Source organism: Papaver somniferum, chromosome 4, assembly GCF_003573695.1.
Source record: "Papaver somniferum cultivar HN1 chromosome 4, ASM357369v1, whole genome shotgun sequence".
Lineage (NCBI taxonomy): Eukaryota > Viridiplantae > Streptophyta > Magnoliopsida > Ranunculales > Papaveraceae > Papaver > Papaver somniferum.
The window spans coordinates 17,546,133-17,561,399 of record NC_039361.1 but is presented as its reverse complement, the minus strand read 5'-3'; positions in this window follow the sequence as shown (position 1 = coordinate 17,561,399).

The window sequence follows — 15,267 nt, the reverse complement described above, 5'->3', positions numbered from 1 at the left end:
AAAATGCATTGCTCGTCTCTACCCTTATTGGTTCTCGCGACCGAGCAGAAAGAAGACTTGATTATGTTGCTTATTTTAAGGATATTCAAGATAGGAATCATCAAAGAGCACTTCTTCGCCAAGTTCATCTCCGGGCTGAAGTCCTTGTAAATGAAATTTTATTGTCCAACTCTCTTCCTCCTACATCAATTGATCCTTTAGAAGTAGATGATGATGAAGTTCCTCGTCCTGCTGATAGTGATTATGATTACGAAAGCGGTGCTGAGGATAATTTCTTGGAAGATAAAGAAGAGGTTCCTTCTAAAGAAGTATATGCTGGTGTTAATCAGAATGAAAAAGAAATTTCTCCTGAAGAAGTAATTGCTGGCGATAATCAAGATGCTAGTCATGGCGAAGATCAAAACCGAAATGAAGGAAAAGCTTGCGAGAATATTGGCGAAGAATTTCTATCATCTTCTTCTATTGACATTAATATTGAAGCTTGATCTTCTTATCTAGCTTTGTTTTCTTGAACTGTATTATTTTTATCACTTTTGAGAGTTACATTTTTCAACCAACTTTGGAGTCAACTTTTCCTTTCAATATTTTGTTGATAAGAAAGATAATGCTTCTTGTGTATCGATTCCCATAATTTCCTCTCATTATCTTTCTTTCAAAAAATAATTTGTTACGAATGCTTATGATTAATTTGTTTTATCATATGGTCTTATTTTTCCTTCCTAATTAAAGGTCTTATTATGCCATCTCTTGTCATTGCGACAAAATCGCAGGACGTCCTTGCACTTTCATACAAAAACCCATTGATCTTGTCTTAATTTTTTCTTTTGTATTATGTCCTCTTCAGGAATGTTGCGACAATATGACAGGCCTAAATATTCTTGCGAAAATAAAGCCCCATGACATTGCCGTCTTGCGACGAAATCGCAGGACGTCTTCGCACTTCCATGCGAAAACCCATTGATCTCGTCTTATCCTTTTCTTTTGTATTATTGCCTCTTCAGGATTGTTGCACAAATATGACAAGCCTTAATATCCTTGCGAATAAAAAGCCTCATGACATTTGCGTCTTAAGACACTTATCAGCTCCCTAATGGAGGGTGCCGCCCTTATCTCCCCCTGGTTGCCCCTTCAAGGAGGCGTACTTCTACCATACAAGGTTAGCTCCTCCCATCCAGTCTTAACAACAACCAGTTGTTTTCGCAGCCTCTTATCCCTTTTACCTATAGGGCTTATGGTTACGAGACTGCACCCTAAGTGGGGTTTTCTTCAGGCAGTGCAGTATAAGCCAAGACTTGTCAAGAATGGCAAGGACGCTTCAAACGTCCCTGGCACTCTTGACTCAACCGTGTACCTCGGCGCCTTGATCAGATCTGCACTCCTTGGGAGAGTCCTTATTACCTTAGTCGCCCAACCTAAGTCATATGCTTAAGTTGAGAATCCAAGGTGCCTCTCCCGGATGGGCTTTATTGACCCCAAATCTCCATGACTCAGGTTCCGGTGGCGGTGTAGCCTTTCCCTGAGCCATGTAACAGGTACCCCCTAATATGACGTACTTTAGGTCTTACATTTGCCTCTTGCGAAATTTTATTCGCGAACTAGGGTGTACGCCATAAAGGTTCGCCCCTTTCTTTTATGTCATTGTTCTGATTATCTCTGCGAAAATTTCGCACATCATGATCTTGTTTGATATGAGTAATCTGCAATTATTCTTTCAGAATTCATAACTTCTCAAAGCTTCTTACGATAATATCTTTTTAAATACAACCTGTTCCATGGTCTGTCTAATCTATGACCAACATCTCTTCCTTCTGGATCCATTAATCTATAAGCTCCTGTTCCAACTATCTCCTTAATGATGTAAGGTCCATCCCATTTTTTCGCTAATTTTCCACCATTTTCTCGCTGATATATTGGTGTTTCTCGCAGAACTAAATCTCTCTGGTTGAAATTCGCGTATTTTGACACGTTTATTATATTCTCGAGCTAATCTTCGCTGATAATTCTCCATATGTTGTAAAGCTTTTTCTCTTCTTTCTTCTAATTCATCAAGTTTGTTTAAAATTAAGCCCGCACTAAGATTTTTCTCCCAAGCTTCTCTTTTTGTTGTCGGAATAACAACTTCTGTTGGTAACACCGCTTCAACTCCGTATGTTAAACAAAAAGGTGACATTCCAGTAGCTTCTCTTCTAGTTGTATTATAAGCCCATACTGCATTATGTACTTGTTCGCACCATGCTCTGTGATGTCCTTCCAATTTCTTCTTTAATATATCTGCAATTGTTTTATTTGTTGCTTCTACTTTCCCATTAGCTTGTGGATACAAAGGAGTGACTTTCCACATTTTATCTTGAATGCATTAAGTAACATTTCTATATTCTTCCCCTCAAACTGTTTCCCATTATCAGATACCAACTGTGCAGGAATTCCAAATCTGCAAATGATATTTTCGAATATGAATGTAAAGATATCTTTGTCGCGAATATGTTTACTGCCTTCACTTCTGTCCATTTTGTGAAATAATCTGTTGCGACTATTAAGTATCTTCTTTGTCCAGTTCCTGGTAAAAATGGCCCCACAATGTCTAAGCCCCATTTTCCAAAGGGCCACACACTGGTTGAAGATGACAATGGTGCTCCTGGTGCATGTATTTCTTTCCATGCCGCTGACAATCTTCGCAACGTCTTGATATTTGTTTTGCATCTTCATGCATGTATGGCCAGTAATAACCTTGCATTTTTGCTCTATGTGCCAAAGATCTTCCTCCACTATGATTGCCAGCATCTCCACTATGTAACATTTTCAGCACCTTTTCTCTTCTCTTCCTCTCGTGTCAAACATCTGAGTGATGGTCCACTAAAGGATTTTCGGTATAGCAACCCATCTCTTAATTCATAATTCGTTGCTCGGCTTTTTAACTTGTGTGTTTCCAATCTATTTCTTGGTGTTTCTCCTTTCGCCAAATATGCATGAAGTTCCATTCTCCAGTCTGCGACATTGTTTTTTGTTCTTCTTTTTCATTATCTATTATCATCACATCCACATCTTCCTCTTTATTGATTGATGGTGACAAAGTGTTTGTATTTTTATGCATCTCGCAGTTGGATCTGTCATCATGCTTGAGATGAAAGCAAAAGCGTCTGCGAGTCTATTATCCTTTCTTGAAATGTGCCTCCATTTTGGGATTTTCGCTGATAATTCTTCAACCAGCTTCTTGTATTTCTTCAAGGATGGTTCATTTGTAGTATACTCTCCTTTTATTTGGCGAATAACTAGCTGCGAATCACTAGTGATCCTGGCATTTTCTAGTTTCATTTCTATTGCGAATTTTAAGGCATGTATCACAGCTTCATATTCTGTTTCATTATTAGTGGATGCAAATTCCAATCTGAATGAAAAAGCCATCTTTATTCCTTCTGGCGAAATTAAAACAATTCCAACTCCATTTCCTTCTCCATTTGATGATCCATCTACCAATATTTCCCATCTATTTGGTTCTGTTAATAAATCTTTTGGATCTCCATGTTCTTCTTCTACATCCATCATTTCTTCTACTCGCTTCATCTTCTTCTAAAGGAAATTCTGCCAAGAAATCCGCAACAACTTGTGATTTTGGTGAAGACAAAATTTCATATTTAATATCAAAGTGGCCTACTTGTGCATTCCATCTCTCCACCTTCCTGATCTTTTAGAATTCTTCATCACTGATTCAATTGGTACTTTTGTTAATACCTTTATCTTGTGTGCTTGAAAGTATATGCGGAGCTTAAATGATGCATAAACTAATGCTAAGATTAACTTTTCAATCTTTGAGTAATTCTTCTCGCGTATTAAAAGTTTTGCTAATGTAATAAATGGGTTTCTCCACTCCTGCGTCTACTCGCAATAACACAACTTAATGCATGCGACGTTGTCGCAAGGTAAATCAATAATTCTTCTCCTGGTTCTGCCTTTTGTAAAATAGTTGTATTCATAAGATGTTCTTTGATTCCTTGAAAAGCCTTTTCACATTCATCACTCCATTTAAATTTTGCACCCTTCTTGAGTATATCGAAAAAATATTTGCATTTGTCTGATGATCGCGAAATGAATCTCCCCAGCGAAGCTAGAAGCCCATTCAACTTCTGTACATCTTTTATTTGCTGGTGTTGGCATGTCACGAACTGCTTGCACTTTTTGGATCAACCTGTATTCCTTCCTTTGATACAATGTAGCCTAAAAATTTTCCCGATGCAACTCCAATAGTACACTTCTCAGGATTCAATTTAATGTTATACTGCCGCATTTGTTCAAAAATCTCCCTCAAGTCTTGTACATGGTCTTTAGCTTCTTTACTCTTTACTAACATGTCGTCCACGTATACTTCTAATGTTTTGTATCCATTTTGCGAACACCTTCTCTACCATTCTTTGATATGTCGCTCCCGCGTTTCGCAAACCAAATGGCATTTTCGTGTAACAATATAAACCTCTAGGGGCAAAGAAAGCAGTATGTTCTTGATCTTCTTCAGCGAGAGGGATTTGGTTATACCCTTTGTACCCATCTAAAGATGATACCCTATCATTTCCCGCTGCGGATTCCACCATTTGAGGAATATCTGGTAACGGAAAACTATCTTTGGGGCAAGCTTTGTTTAAATCAGTGAAATCTATGCAAATCCTGATTCCTTTGTTTTTCTTTGGGACAATGACCATATTCGCTATCCATTCTGGGTATTTAGCTTCTCTTATATTCCTGCCTCAAGCATTTTCTGTAATTCTTCTTCTATTTGGGAATGGTAAGTTGTTGCAATTTTTCTTATTCTCTGTTTAAATGGTCTCACATTTTTGTTAATCTCCAATTTGTGGCATGCAATTGATGGATCTATTCCTGGTATCTCATCCATGTTTCCTGCGAAAATATCTTTATATTCTCGCAACAAGTTAACAGTTCTTTCTTCTTCTTCTATCCATTTTGGTTCCAATTCTCAACATTAGAGGCTCCTCTATAGTCCCAACGTTTATTTCTTTTGTTGGTTCTGCGGCAGTGTAACTGGGTTTAGGTTCTCCCATTGGTGTTGGTTCTTTTATTGCTTTTATGGGTCCTTCCCTTCTTCCGAAATTTCGCTGGGTATTCCTTTGCCTTCTTTTGCCCTTATCATATATACTCTAAATTCTTCCTTCTTTGCTTCCTTTGCCAATTTTCTGCGAAATTGTTTCTTTTTTGCTTGTCTTCATAATGTTTACTTCAATTTGATGACATAATTTCGCATTGTCAACATCTCCTCTGATTTCACCTATTCCATTTGGAGTGGGGAATTTAATACATTGATGCAACGTTGATACCACAACTTTTATCGCATGTATCCATGATCTTCCTAATAACATATTATATGGCGATTCCATATCCACCACGCACAATGTTACATGTGTTTCGATTTCTCCAAGTGGAATTCGTACCACTATTCTCCTTTAGGTTTTTTGTGGATTTTCCAAAGCCGTGAACAAAATATGTTGAACTGGACATTTCTTCGTCTTTAAATCCCATTCCCCGGAATGCATGATAAAATATTATATCAACTGAACTTCCTGTATCGATTAAAGTTCTGTTCAACATCCATTCTCATTCTCGGATTTTATTGTTGTCTCCTTCTCTTTTCGTGTAATAGGCACTGTGATGACCAACGGAGATGTATGGTTCAAATTTTCTTTTGGTATTTCTTCCGCCATGAATGCAATTTTTTGCTTTTCCCAATCTTTCAAGGGTGATGTTTTTTCTACCGCCATAACTTTCTTTCCTTCAAAATTTCGTTTATGTATTCTTCCTTTGATGTTTTCATGGAATTCATTAATCAAGATTTTTGTTATCATATTACACTCCAATCTTTTGCCATTTTCATTAATTCTATTCATCTTTCTTCTAACTGATTCACTGATTTATTTAATCACTTTCTTGATTTGAATATTCTCAATCAACAATCTTCAACTTTCGATCTTCAATTCCCTGTTTCTAGCGTCATTATGTAGTTGCAGGAAATCCTACACTACACCCCTCATATGATTTCATTGTTGATCAACTCATTTTTAGGTTTACACTCTTAATTTTATTGATAAATCTTTGGATGTTCTTACAAGAAAGATAAAGAAATCAAGAATGATCTCTACTCTGGAATTTCTCTCTCCTATTTGCTTGTTTCTTACTCAAAAAAGATCTCTCTCTTCTTTACAACTCGAATGACTATTTATAAGGAAATACATAGTGGATGACAACTAATCTGTCCTTTATTTTCGGATATGGTTTGCGACATTCTCGCAACCTTACAGATGTTAATTTCGCAAATCCTCTAATTTTGCAGGATTATCATACCTTTCTCGTGATCTTAACTGACGTCATTTATTTTATCATTTCTGAAATTGTCCTGCGACGCTGTTGTATTGTGTCATTTATAATTTCGCTGAAACGCTATCGTTGCGAGATTCTGATCCTACATGGGTGAAGACGAAGAAAAATGAATCTCAGAAACCGTATAAGCTATTTTACTGCAGCAGAGAGAGAGATAAAGACGAGAGAGAAAGAAAATAGTAAAATAAAAATGTATTCTGATATTCCTCTTGTATATATACTAAAGGGTAGTGTTATCATTATTAAAATTCATAATAATTAACTATGGGCCAGATCTGAAGAAAATTTGATATTTTGGGCCTGGCAATATCATTTTCTGAAAGTATGGAGTTGACAATGTATGATTCATTTAGTGGGGCTTCTATATGTTGAACCCATATAGTAGGGGGTTCTAGTATTTTTCACTTTTCTGATTGACATAAATAAATAAATAAATAAAGAGGTATGAAAGGCTTGTACTTCTAAAAAATACAAAACAAGTTCTTTTGATAGCTGAGATCAAACAAAGAGAAGTAAAAATAACAGCGGTTCAAAGTCGGAGTACAAGTTTTTCCAATTCATCCTTATAAACTGAAATTGTATGTTCCGTAAATCTTTAAAAACTAAAGCACAAGGAATATACTGCAATATGAACTCATGCTTTCATCTGCATCTTACCACCAAAGTCTCTCGCATTAACTACATTATAGATCGCCCACAAGCCGGAGATGGAGTTAGTTATCTATCATGTTTCTTTGTCAGGTAAACACCCTATGAAGGCACAAATGAATAATTTGGCACTTGTTTGTGGGTGAAAATTGTTTCTGCTGATTTCGGTAATTTCGTGAGTGTATGTGAGGAACGAATCTAAACCCTAAACAATGTACTTCACGGGAGTACTTTTGATTGAGAGATCAATCTGTATAATCCTGGCCTAAACCAAGAAATGGTCGTTCCAGACTTGCTTCGGTCATAAAGTGAAGGAGAAGGGTTGGTCTTAGGGAGGGAAGCGAAGAAAGTGTTGAGACCAGAATAGTTAATTCTGGAAGTGTGGGTGTTTCGTGACTTGCATCAGAAAGTTGAACTGACTAGCTGAATGAAAAGCTATCAGATGATTTCTGGATGTTGTATTGTTCTCCTGAACAAAACTTGTTGTCCGGTGGAAAATAGGTAAGACCTATTTATACAAGTCGCAACAAAACGTACCCTGGTCTCGTAGGAAGTAGAAACGATTGAGTGGTGGAAGAAGGGAGTAACGGGTAACGCCTGGAATTTATGTTTCCATAATAAAGGATACGTTTTACACCATTACTTCTTGCCATTACTAACCGCCCCGCTTTATGATACTTTCCGTAACGGGCGTATTGCACGCCGCACGTTGTAAACCGCCAGACCAATACCCTGATGAGTATCTCCCAGTTTGTAACATGTTTTGATGTCTCGAGTGTTTTCGTGGAAAACATGTATCACTTTGTTACGTGTGTCAAGTTTAAAATTGGGAGGCTTGTCGTAGGTAAATAGCATATGTGATGCTAGGCTCGTTTTGGTTAGTCGCCTAAAACTTGTCACGAGCTAAACGGCTCGGTGGCGAATTTCGATGGATGAGATTACATCTCATGAGGAAGAGTGGCCATTGATTATGGCCGCATCTTGTTATATAGCGAAGTGGCACCATTGGCATAGTAGCGCCTGGTGGAGTCATGGCATAACGACATCTTAGTGTCATGCCAATGGCGTAGTCATGGAATAGTAGCATGCCAATGGCATAGTCGTGGCATAGCGGCATGCCAGTGGTCGTGGCATGGCGGCATTCCAGTTGCCGTGGCATGGAGGCATGCTATTTGCCGTGGCATGGAGGCATGCTAGTGGCCGCGGCATGGCGGAATGCTAGTAGCTGTGGCATGGTGGCATGCCAGTCGTTGTGGTATGGTGGCATGCCAGTGGCCGTGGCCTACTGACATGCTAGTAGTTGTGGCATGGCGGCATGCCAGTAGTTGTGGCATGGTGGCATGCCAGTGGCCGCGGCGTTGTAGCATGGCCAAAGTTTAATATTCGGCTCCGCGACTAAAGTTAAGGCTTGGCGGCATGGCCAAGGTTAGGGCGTGGCGCCGTGGCCAAGGCTACGGACGAAATTAGGAGTCGTTCCCAATTTAGGGTTTGATGTCGCGGCCATAGTTTAGGGTTTGGCGGCATGGTCGCTCAAAAGTTGCCACAAGCCTGTTAGTTTGGAAGCAAACTTGGATGACTGAGATTGCATCTCAGGAGGGAAGGTAGTCGTCGATCATGGCTACCTTTAATTGGAAGTGGCGCCTTTAACTTACGCTATCGGCATTGCGGCATGGCTGGCATGGCTCGTGCATGCCTTCGGCGCAGTTGCACGCGTATCCATAGCCACTGAAATTTTGGCACGTTGGTGTGGATATCTTTCCTAAATTAGGGTTTGGCTTGTCGAAACCCTAATTAGCATATACGGCATATCGCATGTGGTGAGTGGCCATGTTTGGCGTGTTTGTCATGTTTGGCATGCGCGTGTGGCATGTGTGCCTGGCATGTTGGCGCGGGTTTTGGGAAGCCAATTGGCTTTGCGACCATCTGGCGTGGTTTCCTCATTTTCAAAACTGTGGTGAGTTTAGAGCAACCTGATTGGTTAATATAAGAGGGACGGCCAAGCTAGGGCGTGGCTACACTTCCAACACGCTATGGCTGATTTAAAGCGACCTGATTGGTCGATGGGAAGTGGGGCCGACAAGCTAGGGTGTGTCCACACTTCCAGTGCGCTGTGGCGAACTTAATCGCCTAGTTTGGCTAAGCATAGTTGAGAACAACGAGTCTAGTGTACTGCGCGGGGCGCGAAACCCTAATTTTTGCAAATTAGTCGGGTTTATGAGTTTTTTGTGAGTTATCACAATAATTGGCTGGATTTTGCATGCTGCCACAAAATCCTTATCTACAGAATGCAGTGTGTTTTCTGTCTGAGAATTTCCTGCAATGGCCTTAACTTTGGTACTTGGAGGTTCATGATACTCCGCTACGAGTGAACATAAATACGTCATGCCATACCAATATTAAGGGTTCTTCCGGGGAACATAGCACAAGAAAGTACTCAGTGAGTCTTGTATTGGCGAGGTGCAGAAATTTAAAGAGCGTTTGGGATGGTTTCTGCATTCGCCAGTCTGGATAAATTTCATGTAAATATATTGGATGGCTCAATAAATATGTCGGTGGAGAGGTTAGCACTGACGACACTGTTTCCTTGCAGAGTGACGTCACATCAGATGCAAGGTTTTATGATTTTAACCCTAAGCTAAAAATCACCATCAACATTAAGTCCCCTGCTTAGCACGTAACAGTGGCATTGTTGCGGGGTAAGCATGAGATGGTGACAGACAAGAGTAAAATCGAAACAGCAAGACGTGAAGAGATTGCCAAGGAAATTCAACTAAACTTTGGTGGAAGGCATGAGGAATCCGTGACCCTTGTGTTGGCGGCTTTTACATAAATTTTTCTTGGCCATGGGACGTTGGCCTCAGTGTTTCATCTTTGGCTACTGATTGGAAGGGGTGTCATTGCATTTTGGTTCGTGGAATGGTGCTCTGGATGTCCACGGAAAGGTGGACGGCGCTGCTTTGGCCAGTTAAGGAATGGCTCATGGCGTTGTTGGCTAGGACACGGAGCGGTCGTCTTGGCTTGGGCGTGAAGATGTTGGCACTGGCTTGACGTGGAGCCATTTCCTTGGCTCGGGACGCGCGCTTGTCAGGAGCGAAAAAGTTGGCTGAGAAGGATGCAGGTGCATCGGCTATCGAGCAGAGAAGCTAGCGCTGGGAGGATGCAAGTTGTTGGTGCTGGCTGGGGCGCGGAGCCGTTGGCATCGCTGGCTTGGCTTGGCTTGGCCGTGACGCTGCTGGTTTGTTTTGGCTTGGCCGTGGAGATGAGGCTGGCTTGTTGTGGAGCCGTCAGCACTATAATGTATTGAGGCAGTATGCCTGACAACAGAGTAGTGAGTGTTGAGGATTTTACACGTCTCAATACTAAAAGGATGGATGTGTTAAGGAAGTATGCCTTGCAACACAGTAGTGAGTGTTGAGGAGTTTACACGTCTTAACACTAAGAGAAAGGACGTGTTGAGGCAGCATGCCTGGCAACACAATAGTGGTGTTGAGGAATTTGCACGTCTCAACACCAAGAGGAGTGTGTGTTGGGGCAGCATGCCTAGCAACACAGTTGTGGTGTTGAGGAATTTGCTCGTCTCAAAACCAAGAGGAAAATGTGTTGAGGAAGCTTGCCTAGCAACACAGTAGTGGTGTTGAGGAATTTGCACGTCTCAACACCAAGAGGAAGAATGTGTTGAGGAAGCATGCCTAGCAACACAGTAATGAGTGTTGAGGAAATTAGACGTCTCAACACTGAGAGGGAGGATGTGTTGAGGAAGCATACCTAACAACACAGTAGTGGTGTTGAGGAATTTGCACGTCTCAACACCAAGAGGAAAATGTATTGAGGAAGCTTTCCTAGCAACACAGTAGTGGTGTTGAGGAATTTGCACGTCTCAACACCAAGAGGAAGAATGTGTTGAGGAAGCATGCCTAGCAATAGTAGTGGTGTTGAGGAATTTGCACGTCTCAATACTAAGAGGAAAATGTGTTGAGGAAGCTTTCCTAGCAACAAAATAGTGGTGTTGAGGAATTTGCACGTCTCAACACCAAGAGGAAAATGTGTTGAGTAATCTTGCCTAGAAACACAGTAGTGGTGTTGAGGAATTCGCACGTCTCAACACCAAGAGGAAGAATGTGTTGAGGAGGCATGCCTAGCAACACAGTAGTGGTGTTGAGGAATTTGCACGTCTCAACACCAAGAGGAAAATATGTTGAGGAAGCTTGCCTAGCAACACAGTAGTGTTGTTGAGGAATTTGCACGTCTCAACACCAAGAGCAAAAGTTGTTGAGGAAGCTTGCCTAGCAACACAGTAGTGGTGTTGAGGAATTCGCACGTCTCAACACCAAGAGGAAGAATGTGTTGAGGAGGCATGCCTAGCAACACAGTAGTGGTGTTGAGGAATTTGCGCGTCGCAACACCAAGAGGAAAATATGTTGAGGAAGCTTGCCTAGCAATACAGTACTGGTGTTGAGGAATTTGCACGTCTCAAAACCAAGAGGAAAATGTGTTAAGGAAGCTTGCCTAGCAACACAATAGTGGTGTTGAGGAATTCGCACGTCTCAACACCAAGAGGAAGAATTTGTTGAGGAGGCATGCGTAGAAACACAGTAGTGGTGTTGAGGAATTTGCACGTCTCAACACCAAGAGGAAAATGTGTTGAGGAAGCTTTCCTAGCAACACAATAGTGGTGTTAAGGTATTTGCACGTATCAACACTAAGAGGAAAATATGTTGAGGAAGCTTGCCTAGCAACACAGTAGTGGTGTTGAGGAATTTGCACGTCTTAACACCAAGAGGAAAATGTGTTGAGGAAGCTTTCCTAGCAACACAGTAGTGGTGTTGAGGAATTCACACGTCTCAACACCAAGAGGAAGAATGTGTTGAGGCATGCCTAGCAACACATTAGTGGTGTTGAGGAATTTGCACGTGTCAACACCAAGAGGAAAATGTGTTGAGGAGGCATGCCTAACAACACAGTAGTGGTGTTGAGGAATTTGCACGTCTCAACACCAAGAGGAAAATGTGTTAAGGAAGCTTGCCTAGCAACACAGTAGTGGTGTTGAGGAATTCGCATGTGTCAACACCAAGAGGAAGAATGTGTTGAGGAGGCATGCCTAGCAACACAGTAGTGGTGTTGAGGAATTTGCGCGTCTCAACACCAAGAGGAAGATGTGTTGAGGAAGCTTGCCTAGCAACACAGTAGTGGTGTTGAGGAATTTGCGCGTCTCAACACTAAGAGGAAGAATGTGTTGAGTAAGCATGCCTAGCAACACAGTAGTGAGTGTTGAGGAATTTATACATCTCAACACTAAGATATTTTAAAATTTATTGAATATGCCTAATAGATATAAAACATTTAGTTTAATGATAGTTACTTATCTCTGTCTCCACTAGGCATGTCCTTCGCGCATGATTGGTCTTTGGGTATTTTAGTCTCCCCCATGCGTAAGCAGCATCAGGCGTTAGTGATGACATCAGGACGATGACGGGTTGACAGACGGACAAAAGTCCCCAGGTTTTTGATGGGATGAAGAAAAAGTAGCCATAACTATGAACCTTGGTTGGATGCGATCACGATCCTTGACAGGGACGAGTGCGGTGGCTACGAGCACGAACATTGGAAGGGAGGAGTGGCGGCTACGGCACGATCCTTGGCAGGAAGGAGGCGTTGAAGCGGCTTCGGCTCTTGGAGAGGACGTTGAAGCTTATGGAATAAAACGCTGGAGATTTGGCTTCGGATCATGGAGCAGCTTATGGAGAGAACGCTGAAGCGGAGCGGCTGCTGGAGAGAACGTTGAAGCGGAGCCGTTGCTGGAGAACGTTGAAGCGGAGCGACTTCTGAATAGAACGTTGAAGCGGCTCCTGGAGAGAAACGTCGAAGCGGCTCCTGGAGAAAACTCCAGTGAGGGCGCTATTAACCCTTGACTTCGAAAAACGACTTGATACGATATGGCATATCGGAAGACGGCACAAATAGTGCTGGTCGACAAGTCATGTTTTTCTCTCATGTTAAAGAATACGCTTCTTCTTTTTGATTTTCCGTTGCAACTCTCAGAGCCTTGACGGTCACAATGTTGAAGTCGGAGGCCGCGTCAGTCAGCGTGCTGTCAAACTCGACATCCTTCAAGTGAACAGTGGTTAGGAGTCCCCAGTTCCATCTATCAATCGTGCTTTCCAGGAGAGGTTGGGGTTTGGGAACGGCTTCCCTGGATAGAAACAGCTGCTTTCCTGATGAAATGTGGTTGAGGCTGTAAATTTGTCTTGACGTTGCGCCTTGGAGAACTATAGAATCTCACATAAATGTTTCATCATAGACTGCACGATTTTGTGGCCGAAGTCCCCATAAATCATGCATCTCCTGACGGGAAGAGGGTCTCTGTGAACTCAGGAGGGTTGCTGATTTTTTTTGCCTCGATTTTGGAGAAGTCGTTCCTGATCTTCACGTGTGATGAAATTGGATTGCTGATTCCCTTCTACTGGGCGTTCAAGAGCAACGCGAGCCTCTTCATCTATAAACGCGCGTCCTGCTGAAGTGCCTGCGCCGGATGTTAAAAGTATTCCTTGTCATCTCCATCTGGGGTTGACCTGACTCTTGCGGTGGCCGCTCCGTTAGTGTCTTGAGGAAAATAGGTATCTCTTTCTGAGTTGCAGCCATGTCTGTCTGATCCTCACGAGAACCTTTTGTCTTTCCATCAAATCAACAGTGGTAATAGGAGGTCGGCTTCTTCTGGCTCCTCCAGTCTCTCGTCCTGATGGTAGAGTAGCAGCTGCTCTGGTGACAGTTGGAGCTGTCACACTTGAAGAAACGTTGGGAGTTTCGGCAACGGATCTGGCTCTGGTGATACGCGGTGTAACACCTGAAGGAACATTTTCCGCGCCGCTGGTGTTGGCAGGTGGCGTATTAGTGGCACTGGAAGGAGCGTTAGTACCAGGGATGATTTCAACGCTAATGTTCTCAGGGCTTGTTGCTGATCCGGACCTGAGTTCTACCATCTTGAGATCGGGTTGAAGTTGAACTCGGGAATTGGAAATTGATATTGTAACGAGAGATTAATCTCCCACTATGGTCGCCAATTATTTGTGGGTGAAAACTCTTTCTGCTGATTCCAGTATTTTCGTGTGTGTAGGTGAGAAACGAGTCTAAACCCTAAACAATGTACTGCACGGGAGTACTTTTGACTCGAGAGATCAATCTGTACAATCCTGGCCTAAACCAAGAAATGTCTGTTCCAGGCTTGCTTCGGTCACAAAGTGAAGGAAAAGGGCTGGTCTTAGGGAGGGAAGCGAAGTAAGTGTTGAGACCAGAATATCTGATTCTGGAAGTGTAGGTGTTTCATGACTTGTATCAGAAAGTTGAACTGGCTAGCTGAATGAAAAGCTATCAGATGATTTCTGGATGTTGTATTGTTCTCCTGACTAAAATTTGTTGTCCGGTGGAAAATAAGTGAGACCTATTTATACAAGTCGCAACAAAACGTACCCTGGTCTCGTAGTAAGTAGAAACGATTGAGTGGTGGAACAAGGGAGTAACGGGTAACGCCTGGAATTTATGTTTCCATAATGAAGGATACGTTTTACACCATTACTTCTTGCCATTACTAACCGCCCCGCTTTATGACACTTTCTGTAATGGGCGTATTGCACGCCGCACGCTGTAAACCGCCATACCAATACCCTGATGAGTATCTCCCAGTTTGTGACATGTTTTGATGTCTCGAGTATTTTCGTGGAAAACATGTAGCACTTTTCTACGTGTGGAAAGTTTAAAATTGAGAGGCTTGACGTAGGTAAATAGCATATGTGATGCTAGCCTCGTTTTGGTTAGTCGCCTAAAACTTGTCACGAGCTGAACGACTCGGTGGCGAATTTCGATGGCTGAGATTACATCTCATGAGGAAGAGTGACCATTGATTATGGCCGCATCTTGTTGTATAGAGAAATGGCCTCATTGGCATAGTAGCGCCTGGTGGAGCCATGGCATAACGGCATGTTAGTGGCATGCCAATGGCGTAGTCGTGGCATAGCGGCATGCTAGTAGTTGTGGCATGGTGGCATGCCAGTGGCCATGGCATAGCGACATGCTAGTAGCCATGGCATAGCGGCATGCTAGTATCTATGGATTGGCGACATGCCAGTGGCCGTGGCATGACGACATGACAGTGGCCGTGGCATGACGACATGCTAATAGCCGTGGCATAGAGGCATGCTAGTGGTCGTGGCCTAGCGACATGCCAGTGGTCGTGGCCTAGCGACATGC